The 18,074-nt window shown below is 33.9% G+C and overlaps 1 pseudogene; it reads left to right on the forward strand.

The window, feature by feature from the left end:
• The first annotated feature begins 4,478 nt into the window (after positions 1-4,478).
• On the forward strand, positions 4,479-4,577 carry LOC132305803 (small nucleolar RNA R71; annotated as a pseudogene).
• Positions 4,578-18,074: the final 13,497 nt, after the last annotated feature.

The raw sequence follows: 18,074 nt of genomic DNA on the forward strand, positions 1-18,074 counted from the left end.
TCATGTGTTTTCCCTTTTTGCCTCCCATGAGGCGAAGTCTCTTTTAGAGCATAAGGGAATGGAGCTTTTGGCTCACAAGACTTTGTAATTTGAGAGGATGATAGAGAAGATTGAGAATTCCGATTAGGAACATTTTCATTCAAAGGAGTAGGAGTGGGATTGGGAATTGGATGGGTAACAACTTTAGGTTGCACCGATTCCCTATCTTCATTTGGTAGCTCAACCTTATTGTCCACTTGCTTACCACTTCTCAAAGTGGTGATGGCTAGCGCTTGTGCTTGGGAAGAATACCCCTATGTAGGGTTTGCTTCCACATAAAATTGGGCCTTTGGATTCCTCTCGGGTTGACTAGGTAATTTCCCAATCTCTCTTGTATTCAATGCATTAGCTATGGTCCCAATTTGGGATTCAAGCTTTGATATAGATTGAGAGTGGGAACGCAACAAGTTGGTATCCTTTTCTAAGCTACCCAAAGCCATCAAAACCTTGTGTTCAAATGTGGAATTACTAGAAAGTGCTTGAGGATAATGAAAGCCAACTTGGGAATCATACATTTGAGGATGTGAGAAGTCATTCATTCTTTGATGATGGAAAGAAGAAGAAACGAACCCTTGAGAACCTCCATTTCTTTTATGAGGTGGAATGTATTTTCTTTGAAGATTTTAGCTTGATAAGGGCTTTCATTCCACAATGGAACATATGCTTTTGAATAAGGGTGAGCAAATGTGGCATTAACTTGTTCAAAGTGTTCATTAACAACATGTCCATGGGGACAATTGAAAGTAGAATGCAATACACTTGAACATGTCATGCAAGGCTCAAAAAAATGAGTTGTATGATGAAAATGAGATGAATTGGTAGCCGGTTTTTGATTCAACAAAAATTGATCAAGTTTTTTATAAAGAGTTTTAACCTCGGCTACAATTTCCCTTGAATTTTCAATTTGACACACTGTTACACTTTCCTCCTTTTTAGTAAAACCATGATCAAGTTGAGAAGTGTAATATTTGTGCAAAGAATTTCACTCATTTTTTCAAAGAGGTGCCGAATGTCATCTTTATGTTTTCCAAAATATGAACCTCCACATAAGGTATCAACTATGTCCTTTTGCATGTCGGATAGGCTTTCATAGAAGTATTGGACAACTTGCCATTTTGGAATACCATAGTGTGGACATTTTCTTAGCAAGTCATTCAATCTCTCCCAAGCCTCATGCAACAACTCTCCTTCACTTTGAGAAAATTCTCTAATTGAAGCATACATTACATTGGTCAAACTTACGGGGCAAAATTTTTTTAAAAACTCATTTTGCATTTGTGCCCAAGATGTTATCGAATTCACCCCTAGAGTATTGAACCAATGTTTTGCTTTATTTTTAAGTGTGAAAGGGAAGAGGAGTAATTTAAGAACTTCCTCCGGGACATCCATGTACCTCACGGTGGAACGTAGTTTAATAAATTCATTAAGATGCCTATATGGTTCCTCGTCATCCAAGCCATAAAAAAGTGGACACATTTGAATGGTCTCGAGCTTGATTTCATATTGATTAGCCTCAAAATTAGGCAACACAATGCAAGTAGGTGTATGGTATGCATAAAGATTATAATGATCACAAAGGACCATTGGAAGAATTAGAGCTTGAACTCCAGGGTCATGTTGATTAAGAGGTAGGTTTTGCATAAAGCGTGGGCCTAAGTAGCCAAGATTACCCTCTAGATTTTCCATGTGAATGCCTAGAATGTATGGTATGACAAGGTCTATACAACACTACAAATGACACACAAATCACCACAAAACAAGCAAGCACTTCTCCTTCGCAACAAATCAACAATCAACAGACTTCCTCCACATACAATGTTCCCATATTCCCATGCTTTGATAACAATGCAAAGAAAAGTAAATTGCCTCCATGTGGGCCTACGATTTATCTAAGAATTCAAAAAGCAAGCCTCCACGCGGGCCGATTATTTAACTAAGGGATTGAGTAAGAGAATCTCACAAAGGTTCTTTAGCACTTCAACTCCAAATTTAAAGCTTAGCTTAGCAAAATATTTTTTTTTACTTTTAGCACTTTTCCTTTCTTGCTTAGCTCCTTTACTTGATGGCTCCTTTGCTTGCCTCCTAGCTCAATGCTCCTTGTCAAAGATGAACAAACACAATAAGTAATCTAAAGAAAAAAAAATAAAAACAAAGTAAAGACACGATCAAAAGAGTACTAATTCCTAATTGATTCCACAAATACGACGTTGCCTAATCCCCGGCAACGGCGCCAAAATTTGACGAGGCCATTCCTACACGCCAAAATTGATGTAGTGAATGTGCGGTTCAAGAAAAGCCTTTTGGGTCAAGTTTAAATTTATAAAAACCACTACCAACACTACTACTAAAGTAGTAAGGGTGAGTATGGATCATCCCAAGGGATTGGAGTCGTACTTGATTGTGGAATCACGATTAGGGTTAGTAGGTTGACTGATTAAACAAAGGGGTGGTTGGGGTTTAGAAGAAAGTAGTAAGGGTGAGTATGGATCATCCCAAGTAATTGAATGTAACAAAGAGCAAGCAAGAGAGAGAGAAATCTTGGGGTTTAGAAGTCACCACCAAGCAATGTTTTTCTACACTTCCAACTAGTGAGTAATGAGGGTAAAGTGTGTTGCAATATTTGTGTGTGTGTGTTTGGTTGATTCAATTAGCAAGGGTGACCAATTAAGCATACATTGTCTAATCAACATGTGAAAAACACAACATATCTAGCAAGTTATTAATCCTTTCATTAAGCTCATAAGCCAAATACACCACAAGGTTAGAGACATATGCTACTTATATTCAAAAGTATGGAACATTAAACAACTAACATGGATTGTCCTCTCATCTAACAATTATGTTATCCCTACACTACAATTAAGCTAACGACATAAAATTAAACTAATTAAGCTAAGGGAGAGGCATAATCCATCAAGAAATGAGCATGGACCATCTAGAAAATCACAAGAGTATTCTTTAAAGCACAATGTTTTGACAATCTCTAAATCTATAGCATTAATATACATAGATATGCATCAATAACTTAAGAATTAGAGGCAAACATATGAACATCTATTCTAGCATACATAGACATATGAATAGAATGAAATGATCAATTGGAAGCATTAAATAACATAAATCATTGAATAAACAAGATCTATATATATCAAAATGCCAAAACATTAATTATAACACTAATCCCTCAATAATACATAAGATTAAGATATAGAAAGCATGCTTGGGGCTAACTCTAGCCCCAAGAGGATGTCTAGCCACTCATGGTGATGTTACTCCAACCCTCAAAGGCTAACTCCATGGAAGAGGTTTTCTCCTTGGTTGATGAAGAGTCTCCAATGGTATCTCTAACCTTCTCTTTCTCTAAGCTTCCTCTCCAAGAGATGATATGAAAATTAATGTTGGCTCCCTTTGTAAAAAGTAATCCTTATCCTTATATAGGTAGGTTAAAATGACACCCAAAATGAGCTGGGGTCATGCTCACTATATTCCCTAATGATTGGATAAAGGACAACTTTCAATGAGATGGAATTTTAACTTTTTCGCACTGGATGAAGTTCGATCGATCGAACCTTGGACTTGGATCGATCGAATTGGCTGAGATCTATCAAACTTGGGCTGCATCGATCCAACTAGTTGAGCTTTTTGGGAAAAGACAAATCCGAGATATTTTGGAGAGATATTTATGGGAAAAGGATAAAAGTGGTTAGTGGGTGGTATAGCTGTTGATAGGATCAATCATTCGAATAAGGACAAAAGTGTTTGATCGATCAAAGGATGGTGTTGAATCAATCGAACTTTTGGGACTTTATGCTTTTGGGCCAAGGCTTGGATCTATCTTGAAGTGCTGAGATCGATTATTGTTCGATCGATCGAACCTTGAACTTGGATCGATTGAACTTTGCTGCTTCCCACCTTTGGCTTCATTTGCTTCCTTCTTTCTACACTTTGCTCCTTTCTTTGTTTAATCCCAGAATTGCTTCAATTAAGCTCTTATTTGGCTGAGTTAGCTTATTTTCAGGATAAGTGCCTGAAAATGGAAATAATACGAAATCAATCTAAAACGGTAAAGTAAGATAGATAAAGGTACTAGAATGCCTAAGCTTAAGGGGTTTAAATACACATTTTTCAGCGCTCATCAGTTTACCAGATTTTGGTTGATCAAAAATTGATCAAACCTTTAGGATAAACACTTCACTTCAGCAACTATATGATTGGAATGGTCAACTTGATATTAGTCGACACTCTTCCTCCAACCTACATTTCTACCATTTTTAGATGATAAATATCGATGCATTGAATTCTCACTCATGCTCTCATATAAGCGCCATACATCATCTTCATGCCTATCAAGATAAGAACCACCCATGGAAGCATCAACCACTCCTTTATAATTATCCGACAAACTTTCAAAGAAGAATTGAACTAATTGTCATTTAGGGATGTCATGGGGTGGACATTTCCTAAGAAAATCGTTCAATCGCTCCCATGCCTCATGAAACAATTCCCCATCCCCTTGTGAGAATTCACGAATTGAAGTTCTTATTGAATTGGTCTTTGATACCGGATAGTACTTTTTCAAGAACTCTTGTTGCATCTCTGCCCAAGAAGTTATCGAAAAAGGCCTCAAATTGTTCAACCAGTATTTTTCTTTATCTTTAAGGGTGAAAGGGAAGAGTTTTAACCTTAAAACCTCTTCCGGCATGTCCGTGTATTTCATGTTGGAACACACTTCAAGAAACTCATCCAAATGCTTATAAGGTTTTTCACTTGGTAGCCCATGGTAATTGGGAAGCATTTGAATTGTTTGTGGTTTAATCTTATAATGGTGTGCTCTAAATAGAGCTAATTGAATGCATATTGGTGTATTATACTCATTTGGCACATAATGGTCTCTTAAAGTAAGAGGAAGATTTAAAATCGGTGGCTCTACACGAGCATTATGATTTACTTGAGCAACAGGAAGTGGAGGTGGTACAAAAATTGGCCGAGGCATTCCCAATAGAACTTGGCCTTGTTGTTGTGGATGTTGTGGAATGAAAGGTCTTGGCATGCCTAATGGTACTTGAATGTTATCATGATGTTGATGCACATTAGGGTGAAGAATGCATTATTGGTTGATGTGACCAAAGTCCTCCACATGTCCTCATTATGTTCCTCCATTGATGAAATGGAGTCACTAGAATTACCCCTTCCCCTAGGATTATGAACATTGGGTTCAAGATTCAAATTTAATGGGACAAGAATAGGATTCAATGACCTACGACCATGCATGCACAATCAAAACAAACAACAACTCAACAATAAGCAAGTAGCGAACAATTCTCCTCTGCAACAAGTCAATCAACAAACCTCCATATACATTGATCCCATACTCCCATTATTTCAACAATATGTTATTTATCTAAGAAATTAAAACTTGTCACCATGCAGGCAAGCGATTTAACTAAGAGAGTTAAAAAAGCTCACAAAGTGTCCTTAAGCAACTTTAAATTATTTTCAATTTTTGTCTTGCCTTGCTTTGCAATTTTTGTTTTATTTTTAGCTTTAGCTTTCTATGCTTTTGCTTTGCTTAACTTAGCTTGCTTCTTTGCTTTGAAATTCCCTTTTGCTTCACTAGCCAATCAAAAACAAATACAATAAGTAAATAAAGTAAAATGAAATAAAAATAAGATCAAAAGAGTACTAATTCCTAATTGGTTCTAAAATACGGTGTTGCCAATCGCCAGCAATGGCGCCAAAACTTAGTGCGCCCTTGTCGTTGATGACAACCAAATTGCAATGTGATATGAAATGTGGCCAAGTTTGAATTTATAGAATGCAACTACCACTACTAACTATTAATGTAGGTAGAATAAGTAGGGATCGTCCTAAGGGAAATGAATGGTACTTTGGAATCAATAATGGATTAGTAGGTCGAATGATCAAAAGATGGATTTGATTTGATTAATTAGTGATTCAATTAAAGTAATGCAATTAAATGACAATCTAGAATTAGAGAAAGATATATAAGAGAAAGGTCTTGGGGTTAGAGTTTACCACTAAGCTTTACTTCACGAAACACTAGCAATTGTAAATTATTGGGGAAATTCAAGTTGTAAAATGTGTGCGTGTGTCACCAATTGAAAACAAAGCATAATGGATGGCAAATAAGTATAAATTATCTAGTCAATCTAGTGAATAGCACAACCAATCAAATGAGACCAATAACCATTCAATTAAACCATAATTAGTGCACAGAAAAAAATCTAGAGAAATATACTTATTGCACTCATAAGTATGGAACATCAAACAATAAGAATAGATTGTCCACCTATCTAAGAAATTAAAGCAATAACACTACAACTAAGCTAGTGACATGAAAATTAAGCTAATTAAACTAAGGATGTGGCACAATCCATAAAGAAATAAGTATGAACCATCAAATAAACTACAAGAGTAATCAATTAAGCACCATGCCTTGACCATCACTAGATTAATAACATCAACCCACATAGACATGCATCAATTTCATTAAATCTAGAAAAAAATACATGAACATTCATTCTAGCATACATAGACATATGGATAGAACTAAATGATCAATTTAAAGCATTAATCCATACAAATCAAGTAAAAATCACAAGATCTATATTTATTCATGGTCAAAACATCAATTATAACTAAAATCCCCAAAAATACACAAAAGCAAGGTTTAGGAAGCAAGCCTAAGGGCTATCTCTAGCCCCAAAAGAAGGATTTAACCACTGATTGTAGTGGTTATGGAACCCTCAATGGCTAGCTTGGAGGTCGGTATTATCATCTTCATACTTGCTTTCTTCCCAAAACCCTAGTTCTAGAAAGAGAAACTATTTCTATAATTGGTAAGAAAAACTAGATGATCTTTTTTTACAATATGGTTTAATTAATCTATTACAAGCCACTTTGAGTAGGCACCAAGTTAAAAATATAGCCTATGATTAGAGGAAATTCACAGCTACCAAAGTTAGGTAAAGTCCGGCGCGCTCGGGAATTAGACAGCACACTGCCAGCTGTCATCTCGATCGATCAAAGATTTTTGATTGATCAAACACGTAGCTTCGATCGATCGAAGCTAATGTGTCATTAAAATATCTTCCTGTCCTTATCCACTTTGCTGAGCTAGCACCGCCTCATTTCGATCGATTGTGGCCATCTTCAATCGATCGGGACTTCCTTCGATCGATCAAAGATCCTCTAGTGTAATTTTCTTTGACTTCTTTTCAATTTGCTCCTTAGCTCCAAAATTGAGCTAAATGGCTCTTTTTAGCTTGTTTTAACTTTATTGACTTGAAATAGGCAAAAACACAAATAAGTAGTAAGACATGAAAGTAAGATAGATTAATGGACTAAAATACCCCAGCTTAGGTGCTAAAATGTGTCACATTTGAGCACTTATCACAGGATAGGGTTTCGAGCTTTATGTTAGGATTTTGGAAGAGTTTTCAATAGGCTTTGGGTACAGAGTTGCATCATAGCACTGCTTATCATCCTCAAATTGATGAACTGACCGAGAGGGTTAATCAGATCATGGAGTATATGCTTCGTTCTTGTGTCCTTGACTTTAAAGGCCATTGGGAGGATTATTTGCCACTCTTAGAGTTTACATATAATAATAGTTTTCAGAAGACTATTGGCATGGCACCGTTTGAGGCATTATACGGCCGACCATGTAGATCTCCTGTTTGTTGGATGGAGGTTGGAGAAACCAGATTTTTGGGTCTTGAGTTCATTAATGATACCTCAGAAAAGATTGCTCTAATTAGGGATCTTATGCGCACTGCCCAGAGTAGACAGAAGAGTTATGCAAATCATCATAGCCGTGCATTGGAGTTTCAGGTTGAAGATCAGGTTATACTCAAAGTGTCTCCTATGAAGGGAGTAATGCGCTTTAAGAGGAAAGGGAAGTTGTCACCACGGTTTGTCGGTCCTTTTATGATTACGGATCTAGTTGGAGCTATAGCTTATTGGTTAGCATTTTCGGACCATTTACATCGTGTCCATAATGTCTTTCATGTTTCCATGTTGCAGAAAATTCTATTAAATGAGGATCGTTATTAGCATATCGATGTTGGTGAGATTGAGTTGCAGCCAGATGCTACATATGTGGAACCACCATGCCATATTATAGGCCATAGGGATCAACAAATGCATACCTCTTGTCCGTGTTCAAAGAAGCCATCACAATGAGAATGAGTCTACTTGGGAACAGAAGGATGTAATTCGCTTACAATTTCCAGAAATAATGGAAGAAGATAAGGACGAATTATGAGGACGAAATTCCTTTTGTTAGGGGGAATAATGTAATACTCCTTATTTTAAAAGGATAGTCTCGGGATTTATTTAATAATTTTATAGCATTTTAGTTGTTTATTTGATTATGTGGCTAATTGTTATGTGTTTATTTGAATTGTTTGTTTATTTTAATTATGTTTTTAAATAATTTTATTAATTTGATTGTATGAATTTGTTTGCTTAAATGATGTGTAATTATTTGTATCTAATTGTTAGGATTAAATGTTTAAATGTTTTATTTTATTTTATTTTTAAAGGAGTTGCATTTAGATAGTAGTAATGGACCAACCCAATTGGTCACATAGACTACTTGAATAGGTGGCTTGATGGGTATAGATATTTACTCATGGATAGATGTATATATATATATATGGGTATATATGTATATAAGGCTAGTTTGTTATTATTATTATTATTATTTTCCTAAATGAAGAAAAATTTATAAATATAGCAGTATTGTACAACGAAGAAAGTGAAGGCATCCCCTCACTCAAAGCACAAAAGAACTTCTAAGGAAGTGCAGACAAGCCCTGTGACAACCCCAAAAGCCTAAGAACGTAAGAAGTCTTGAAGACAAATACCAACAATATCAAAAACATCCCAAACAATGCATTTTAATAGGATGGAAGGAGACCTAGTTACATCGTTATGAAGTCTACCATTCCTCTCATTCCATAAGTAATACAAAGTAGCTGAAAATAACATCTTGTGAACCATATTCCTGCTAGATTTATTGTGAAATTGATGCTCCAAATCTGTAGCAAAAAAACTGACCTCAGTTTTGTGAACCCTCCAATAGAACATACCTCCCAAGAATACACACAATTCACAAACATGTGATGAACATGTTCGTCATTATTGCCACATAAACAGCATATAAAAGCTAGCAAGATACCTCGTCTCTGCAAATTTACACCAGTTAGAATAGCATTCTGAATAATCAAGGCACTGAAGATAGACCATCAGGATCTGCCACCATTCCACACCAAACCAAACCAAGAGACCTCAGGATTAGAATCTCTACAGGCATCCGAAACATCTTTGAAAGTAAAAGGTTTATGTTTCCATAATATCTGATCTGCACCACCATAAATCCTGAATTACTTCATGAATTGTTGAAATTGAAGTGAAATACCAGCAACCTGCCACTGAGCTTGATCAATAAACCTGCTCAATTCAATTTACTTGTTATGAGAAACCTGTCTTAAGGTTCTATAACTAAAAACCTCTGATAAAAATTAACCCCAACACCATAGATCCAAGAACGTTTGAATCATAGTACCATTACTAATATAGTAAGAACAATTCTCCCTCAGAATTTCCTTGACTGCCACAATACTCTTCCAAATAGTAAAGTGGGTTAATTTAGGAATAACAGACCAGTAGGAAGCACCCCTTAAATTACATTGCTTGAACAATGCGACCCACAACCTATCTTATTATTATTATTATATATGTTTACTAATAGTATTAGTAATATTATGGGATAGTCAGTATATATATATAGAGTTATATATATATATATTATATATATATATATATATATATATATATATATACATGTACATCACATAATAGACTTAGCTTAGGTATACAAGTATATTTTATATTTTTCCTTTTTCTTTTCTTTGTTTTTAAGGTAACTAGTTGGGAAAGGATTAGGATTATGTAGTTATATATATGCATATTATGTATGTGAAAGGGGTTCAAAACCCTATTCACGAAGACTATAAGAGAGGCAAGAAACAGAGAGAAGCCGAGAGAAGAAAGAGTGGCTTAGCCAAAGAAGTGAAGGACGGACCAAGGAGAAGGAATGAGGGTCTGCTCGTGGGTAAACCAGGAGCACAGAGAGCTTCGAAAGGGGTCGTCGGAAAAGCTAGGAAGAAGAAAAAAATGCTTTCAATCCGAAACCTTAAGGTAAGTTCTTTTTCTATCTCATCCCCTTAGGTCACGTGTTCTATAAATGCCTATGTATGCATACTTAAAAAGATTAAAAACAATGTTTATGTTTATATGTGTATGACTGTTAAATCTTGAAATTTGATGCATAAAACTTGTTTAGATTTGTTCTTTTAATGTGTAATGGCTTAATTTAAATATTTGGGACCATATGGGACTTAGTACAGACACATAAGACCCTTAACAGAGGAGAACGGAGCAGACAGAGGTCGCCGGAGACAAAGAAGATGACTCGCAACAAGAACGAGTCGACTCAATTTCAACTGAGCTGACTTAGTTACTAATCGAGTCGACTCAGTTGAGAACGAGTTGACTGGATTAAGGGAACGAGTCAACTCGTTTGAGAACGAGCCGACTCGGTTGGTAACCAAGTCAACTCCTTCTGTGAAGAATCCAACTGAGTTAAGTTGAGAGTTGGTTTTACATCTTAATTGCCCATAATTTGTTTTAAATTATTTTTAATCAATTTTAAATGATTAAATGGGCTGGGGAAGTTTCCAGAATACATATTATGCCTTTAAATGCTGAAGAACTGGACAGGATGTGATTTTAAATGTCTTATATGTTGTTAACTACGTGTTTATACTGATGTTAATTTTTATAACAAGTATAATGAATGTTTAAATGATATTAACCATGATTAAGAAGATGCTTATAATTTAATTGAGATGTAGGTTAATCACTTGGGATGTAAGTTAATTGCATGCTATTTAAATTGTTATTATTGCTTAATTACATGCAAGAAATATCTCTATGATTTATATTATGTTATTCTGGATTATTTTATATATAATTATATCTATTGCATCAGTTGTTAGATTATGGATTCAATGCACAATTGTCAGGATATGGGGCCATATATTGGATGGATATATTAACTAATAAGTTAAGTCCTATCTATTCATGTTAGGCCATAGAACTAGATAAATGATATGCCATTGAAATAATATGGCGGATAGTTTTACTTTTATGTTTTGGATAAGTTGGATTTATATATGTGTAGATATATGTCATGATATGAGCTTGAGTCTTTGGATCAGTGGTTAGAGAACGTATATTACCTGGGATGCTTAGCTGAATATAGTGGATAGTTATGTGCCTAGGTAGATCATAGTACTCATGTCCACTATATGTACATTTTGCATGTTGCCTACTATTTAGGTTGAGACCGCCCTATAGTCCAGTAAGAGTCCTTTAGTGTGTATCTATATATATACGGACTATGTAGTTATTGTTAAGTTGACTAGGATGTATACGTGTATCGGGTCTCTGTTTGTAATGTAGTAAAGTAGTACTTGTTCGTGGGTCTGACCCACTATTATTTGTTTAAGTGTTCGTCAGTTCCAGACTTAGAGATTGCTGGTGCTAAAAAGAGACAATCTTCATCACTTTTTTACATATGATTCTTCTTTATATTTTAGTCATTGGATTTCTTTATGTTAGTTATTAGTATCAAGATTTTATTAGGAGTCCACGTGATGGATTCTCGAATTGTAATCTAGATGGTTACGGGTATCAGAGGATTGGGATTATTATTGGAGGATTTGTTTTATTGGATTATTTTAATGGAGGATGTTTTATTTAGTTTCTTTCAGCTTTATTATTTATTCTTATTTATCTTCTGTGTTCTATACTTGTTTATTACCTTTATTGTTTGATATTTCCCTCAGTATCATGTACGAACTTGATCGACCCTAGTTCCAGAATCGAGGGGTATAATAGTTGGTATCAGAGCAATCCAGGTTCAAGTGTCTTTAGGGATCTATCGTCACTACAAGAATTTAGGGTAATGCAAACCAAAAAAAACAATCCTTATAGGTGCCCAAACCGTCCCCAATGTCTTTTTGGGACGGTTGATACAACCGTCTCCATATGTAGCATCCTAAAAGGTATTTAGGGATGGACTAATTGGGACGGAGTTTTATTCCGTCCCAATTGAGCATTTGGGACAGAATAAACTCTATGAGCATTTGGGATTGAATAAACTCTGTCCCGAATATTCAATTGGGACGGAGATGGAGATTTATTCTGTCCCAAATAAGTATTTGGGACGGATGATGTATTTTGAACGGGTATTTATTTTTATTTATTTATTTTTATTATTATGATTTGAATATGCTATATTCAATTCATAGCCTGCTTCATAAATCATGCTATGTCCATCCATTCATAATCTGTTGAATAAAACTGAATTGGGAAGAAGTTTTATTCTGTCCCAATTGAGCATTTGGGACTGAATAAAACTCTGTCCCGAATACTCAATTGGGACGGAGTTTTATTCCATCCCAATTGAATATTTGGGATGGATATTTATTCTGTCCCAAATAAGTATTTGGGATGGATGATGTATTTGGAATGTGTGTTTATTTTTATTTATTTATTTATTATTATTATTATTTGCATATGCTATATTCAATTCATAGCCTACTTCATACATCATGCTATATCCATCCATTCATAATCTGCTGCTTTATCCATTCATAATCTACCTGCTATATATATCAATTCATAATCTACTTATACAAAAATTAAATCCAATGTCAACATTAATAATAACCATTAATTAAAATATATAAAGGTAGTTCAAATCACACTTTCAGCAATTCTCAAAATAGTACCAAAAAACATCATATATAATCATCAAAAACTTAGTTTTTAATCAAAAACTTTCTTGGCCTTGCACTTGACTTTCAAAAACCTATTTGTGTGCCTAGCTATTAAGAAATGCTATCAAAAACTTAGTTTCTAAACATCAATGTCTTAAATCAGTAATCATTGATCATGTATTGTAGGCTCAGATTGAAATGGTTGGTACTGATGACTAAATGCCCCAAACATAGGTGGCTGAGGACTATTTAATAGACAGCCAAATGGTCCATATGTTGACGGTTGTTGTTCCTATTATGGGCTACCAAACGAAGGTCGATGCGGGCCCAATTGTGTGAACATAAGCTAAGAAGATATTCTATTTTGATTCTCCACAAAACTAGTCATAGTTGCCTTCAAATCATTTATGGACTCCATCATTCCATCACATTTTTCTTTAGCTCTATCAGCCCTCCTCCTCTCAGCTTTTAATTCTGCCACCAATTATATTCCTCTTACGTCCTCGTGGAGCCTTCTTTCCATGACCAAACCCGCGGAAATAAGTGCCATTTCCTTTTCCAAGGCAATTCTCCACTGGAATTGGACTACTAGCATCCACATTAATAGATTCCTTTGATTGGGCCACCATATTATCCTGCATTTTGAAATGTCAATGAAGTAATTTAATAGATTTCTTATTTTTTACATAGTATTCATTATTTCAAATAATTGCATTTACAACTTGAATGAGCACAATAGTAATCACAAGTACTCTACACAATATATAGCAAGAAGAATTCTGTAAATTGCTCAGACAAAAGAAAAATGAAAAGATATATACTATTTTCACAGGACATGTATTCTATTTGACTTAATTACTTGGTAGTATAATGCCAAAAGAGGAATGCTTTGCTATTGGTAAGCCCAAAAATGGTATTCATCCTTACAGTCAGCATTTCCAAGTTTCTTCTACATTTTTTTTAGCTATCCAAACATGAACAAACATATCCGTATCTACCTAGATTATTATTTTTCCTAAAGATAATATCTACCCAGATAAATTCAAACATATTTATAAGAGAACCTTTCATTTAAACAAATTAAATTGAAGAAAATAATGAAGCTTAAAAATAACATCAATCAAAACATGAATAAACAGATCCGTATAAAATACAAAACATAATCATATAGTTCTGTCCATACATTCAACCATATATCACAATGTTAAGACGAAGCCAAAACCTAAGAGATCAAAAACAAAAGCCCTATTTCCTAATACTTCATTATCTAGATGTGAACTAATTTCTAACGAAAAATCACTAAATCTGAACCAAAAGGACGATAAAACAGCACTATTTAGTTAAAATCCAAAGCCAAACAAAACCACACATATATAGAAACAAGATGTTCAAAAAAAAAAAAAAAAACATGGAGACAAATTAACCGAAACAAATAGATTAGGAAATTAAAAATTCACAAGACATTGAAAATTGACCAGTATAATTATAAAATACTCCCTCCATCCCTCAATAGAAGTTCATGTTTAGAAATTGGAGTTTTTAATGCATCGTCCCCTTTAAAATTATTAAATTGTCCTTTTTAATTTAAATATATATAGTTATAAAGTTTGAAATTTTTTAAAAAGATAAAAGGACAATGATAGGAATATAATGAAAATATGCTTTGCTTTTCAAAGAGGACAACTAATTTGGGACATGTAAAAAGAGAAAAATGAACTACTAATATGAGACGAAGGGAATAGATAAGATAACTACTCATACCTTCAAACCTATTTTTTTTTAGTAATTATAAAGAACCGAAAAGGAATCACCGAATTAATATTGAATTTGACGTGATTGGTCATTCTTATCACGTGTTAAACAATTATTTTTAGAAACTATGAGGTGGATAAAAACACTTCAGATTCGATACTTATTCGGGGTTAATTTATCGGTCTCCCTATTATTATTCTCTTTTTTTCTCTTTCTTTGAAACACTCAGATTTTCTCACAAAAAGCAGGAATGTCCGATCCTCACTGTGAGATGAGGAATGGACATTAAGTTATGGATCCAAATCATTCAAATTTAAAACCACCGAATTCCCTTACCTTAGGATATTTTTCTATATACTCTCTCTCTCTCTCGTTTATCACATTATTTCTTTTCTAAACAAGTGATGATAAAAGTTCTGATCTGATTTGCATTCCTTACTTGAATCTCATCTCTACCATTTCCCTCTTCGAAAAGGACTAGTCAATTGTTAGTTTCACAGTTCACTCGATTCAAAGATTCAAGAGGTCATGATGGGCCATTCCACACCCAAAAATACTAGTGATTTGTGGGGTTCCCTGCACCACCCATTTATCAACCCTAAGATCACCTAGTTTAAATCCCATGTGGGACAGAACACATCTACGCAACATAAAAAATGGTGTCTTTGGGATTGCTTTTTACTTCTAAATTTTGGTATGAATTCTGATCAGTATACTCGTAGTCTTGTATAAAATAATAAAAGTAAAATTTGGAAAGTGAGCAAAGTGATCTATTTACCCGCTCTAGGTCAATTTCATATTGGAGAATCCAATTATGTATAAAGCTTTGAAACTTCCAATAGTTAAAAGAATTAACATGACTACAACTGTGTCCAGAAAAATAAAAATAAATAAAATTGTTATTGCCTCCCAAACAACCAGAAAATGAAGGAACAGAATAATTATTATTTTTCCTAAAGATAATTTTTTCCCAGATTTAATTCAAACAAGTTTTTTTTTTTTTTGGGCAACACATGAACAGATCTGTATAGAATACAAAACAGAATCATAGAGTTTTGTCCACAAATTCAACTATATATCACAATGTTAGACGAAGCCAAAACCTAAGAGATCAAAAACAAAAGCCCCATTTCCTAGTACTTCATTATCTAGATGTGAACTAATATAAACACTCACACACATATATATAAGGCTATAAAAACATATGTATCAAATCTATTGAACTGGTTTCTTTTACTTTTTGAACAAAACACATTGAGTCGAATATAAAAATACTCTAAAAATTACACCATACACACAAAATAATAAATAGAGAGATAACTCTAGACTCACAAGCAAAAAAGCAAATATACAAATCTAAGAAGTAACGAAAAAAAAAATTAAATATAAAAAATAAAAAACACTTACAATACCAGTAGAAGAGTAAGTAGTGACACTGAACTTCTAGTCACTCTGGTAGTCCTTGTAGAGAAGACCTGCGGCACAAAACAAATAAGCAAATGATAGAAAACATTCCAAGCTATCAATCCAATCAACTAAGACAAATGAATGGAATGTTCCAAAAATATAAAGGACGGGCACTTTACGTGTTCAACTAAACATTTTGAGCTAGAACAAAATTTACAAATCCATTGAATTGACAACATTTTTGGCTGCTCAAGTGGATCAGTAATGTTGGGGATTAGAGATTTTCTTAAATACACAGTACACAGGTGTTGCATTCTATTACAATTGGTTACCAAAAAATTGTTAAAATAGCTCAGTAATGTTTTAAAAATTAAGCTTGAATTTGGTATTTTTATAACTATAAGATTAGTAATACAAAATAATAGGGATCATCGGGTCACTTGTTGAATTTAAAGTATTATTGGAAAAAAAAAATCCCCAAGAAACAATTTAGTGACGAATAACAATTTAATAAATAGCTAGTAAGTGTGACAATTTGGATTTTTAAGAGTTTAATTTATAATTATTTGATCATTTTTAGTTCTCAAGATTGATAATTTAGTTGTGACTTGGTGATTTATTCAATTGAGATTTAATGGGTTAAATTGATTTAAGTTACATTTGTATGCATAAGATATATGTATATATATTTGTATTTTCAAATTGAGATAGAAGCATAAAGTGGTTGCTGAATTGGAGAATAAAGAAAAAAAAACATTGAAATGGTTGATTTCATTTGATTTGGTTTTTGTTACCTTTATATATATGTGTATATATATATATATATATATATATATATATATATATGTATTTTGGTGTGGAAATGGCAACATGGTGCTGAAATGAGTGGGAAAGAGAGAAATCATTGTGTGATGATGATTTTTGGCAGGCCCACTTGTGGATTGTTTTGCCTTCATGTGGGCTTTGAGAGATTGTATTGTTGGTTTAAAGAATGCAATGAATCAGACGAGGAAAGGAGGATAGTTGATCCATGGAAAGTGGTAAATGAGAAAGAAAAATTATGATGATGGTGGCGGGTCCATTAGGTGACTTTTAGGCCAAAAATTCCTTGGTGTCTGGCTTATGTACGTGGCTGAATTGTTATTTTCCATGGAAAAGATATATATAGAAAGAATGAAAAGATATGAAGTGATAAGGAAAAGTAAGAGATAAAGGTGGTGGCGGGTCTACTAATGTTTTGTTGTCTCCTGAAACAATTGAATTGATTAATTGTTATTTGTTTAAGTAGGTGGTTTTGCCTATATATTCGATGCCTTGTGTTAGACACCAAATTTGATAGTCACCTCAACGATGACATAGACTAATGAGGAGTCGATAAGTGTTCAGTATAGCTCCAAAAAAATGATAGTCAGTTGAGAAATAAGAGGAGACAATCTAATAATTCAGCCACCTTATCAAATAAGGTTGTTGCTAAAATATGGTAACTGATATCTAAATTAATTCAAATAGGTTATTTAATTGGGAAAGAAATATTAGAGATTTAGCTAAAATGAATCCCGATGTAATAGGGATTTCATTTGGAGAAGGAATTCCAAAAAAGGGACAGTCGCATAAGTTATAGAAATTTAAAAGCTGCAAATGGCTATTAAGCTATTTAAGGAAAATACGTCAGCCGAGCTTATGGAAAGAAGTTGCTAAAAATTAGCAACTTTTTAGCAACTTTTCAGCAATGTTTTGGCAACTTACATATGACTAAATCAAGGAAGGTTGTTTCAGCAAGGATTTTCTACTAAAGCAAAACACGAAGAGAAACAGAATAACACTGGGTTTTTGACCTAGTTTGAATCGCGAAGAGAATAAAATCAAGGAGAATAAGATATTTTTCAGCAAAAAATTAGGAAAATAAGTTGATTAAAACTTCTAACAATAGAAGTATTGTAATTCCATTCCAATTCGTCCAGCACCACCCACAAAACATGAATCAAAATTTATTCAATTGAC

Source organism: Cornus florida, unplaced genomic scaffold (genome assembly GCF_030987335.1).
Source record: "Cornus florida cultivar Cherokee Brave unplaced genomic scaffold, ASM3098733v1 CherokeeBrave_3.0.0_Hap2_Chr04, whole genome shotgun sequence".
In the NCBI taxonomy this organism is placed as follows: Eukaryota; Viridiplantae; Streptophyta; class Magnoliopsida; order Cornales; family Cornaceae; genus Cornus; species Cornus florida.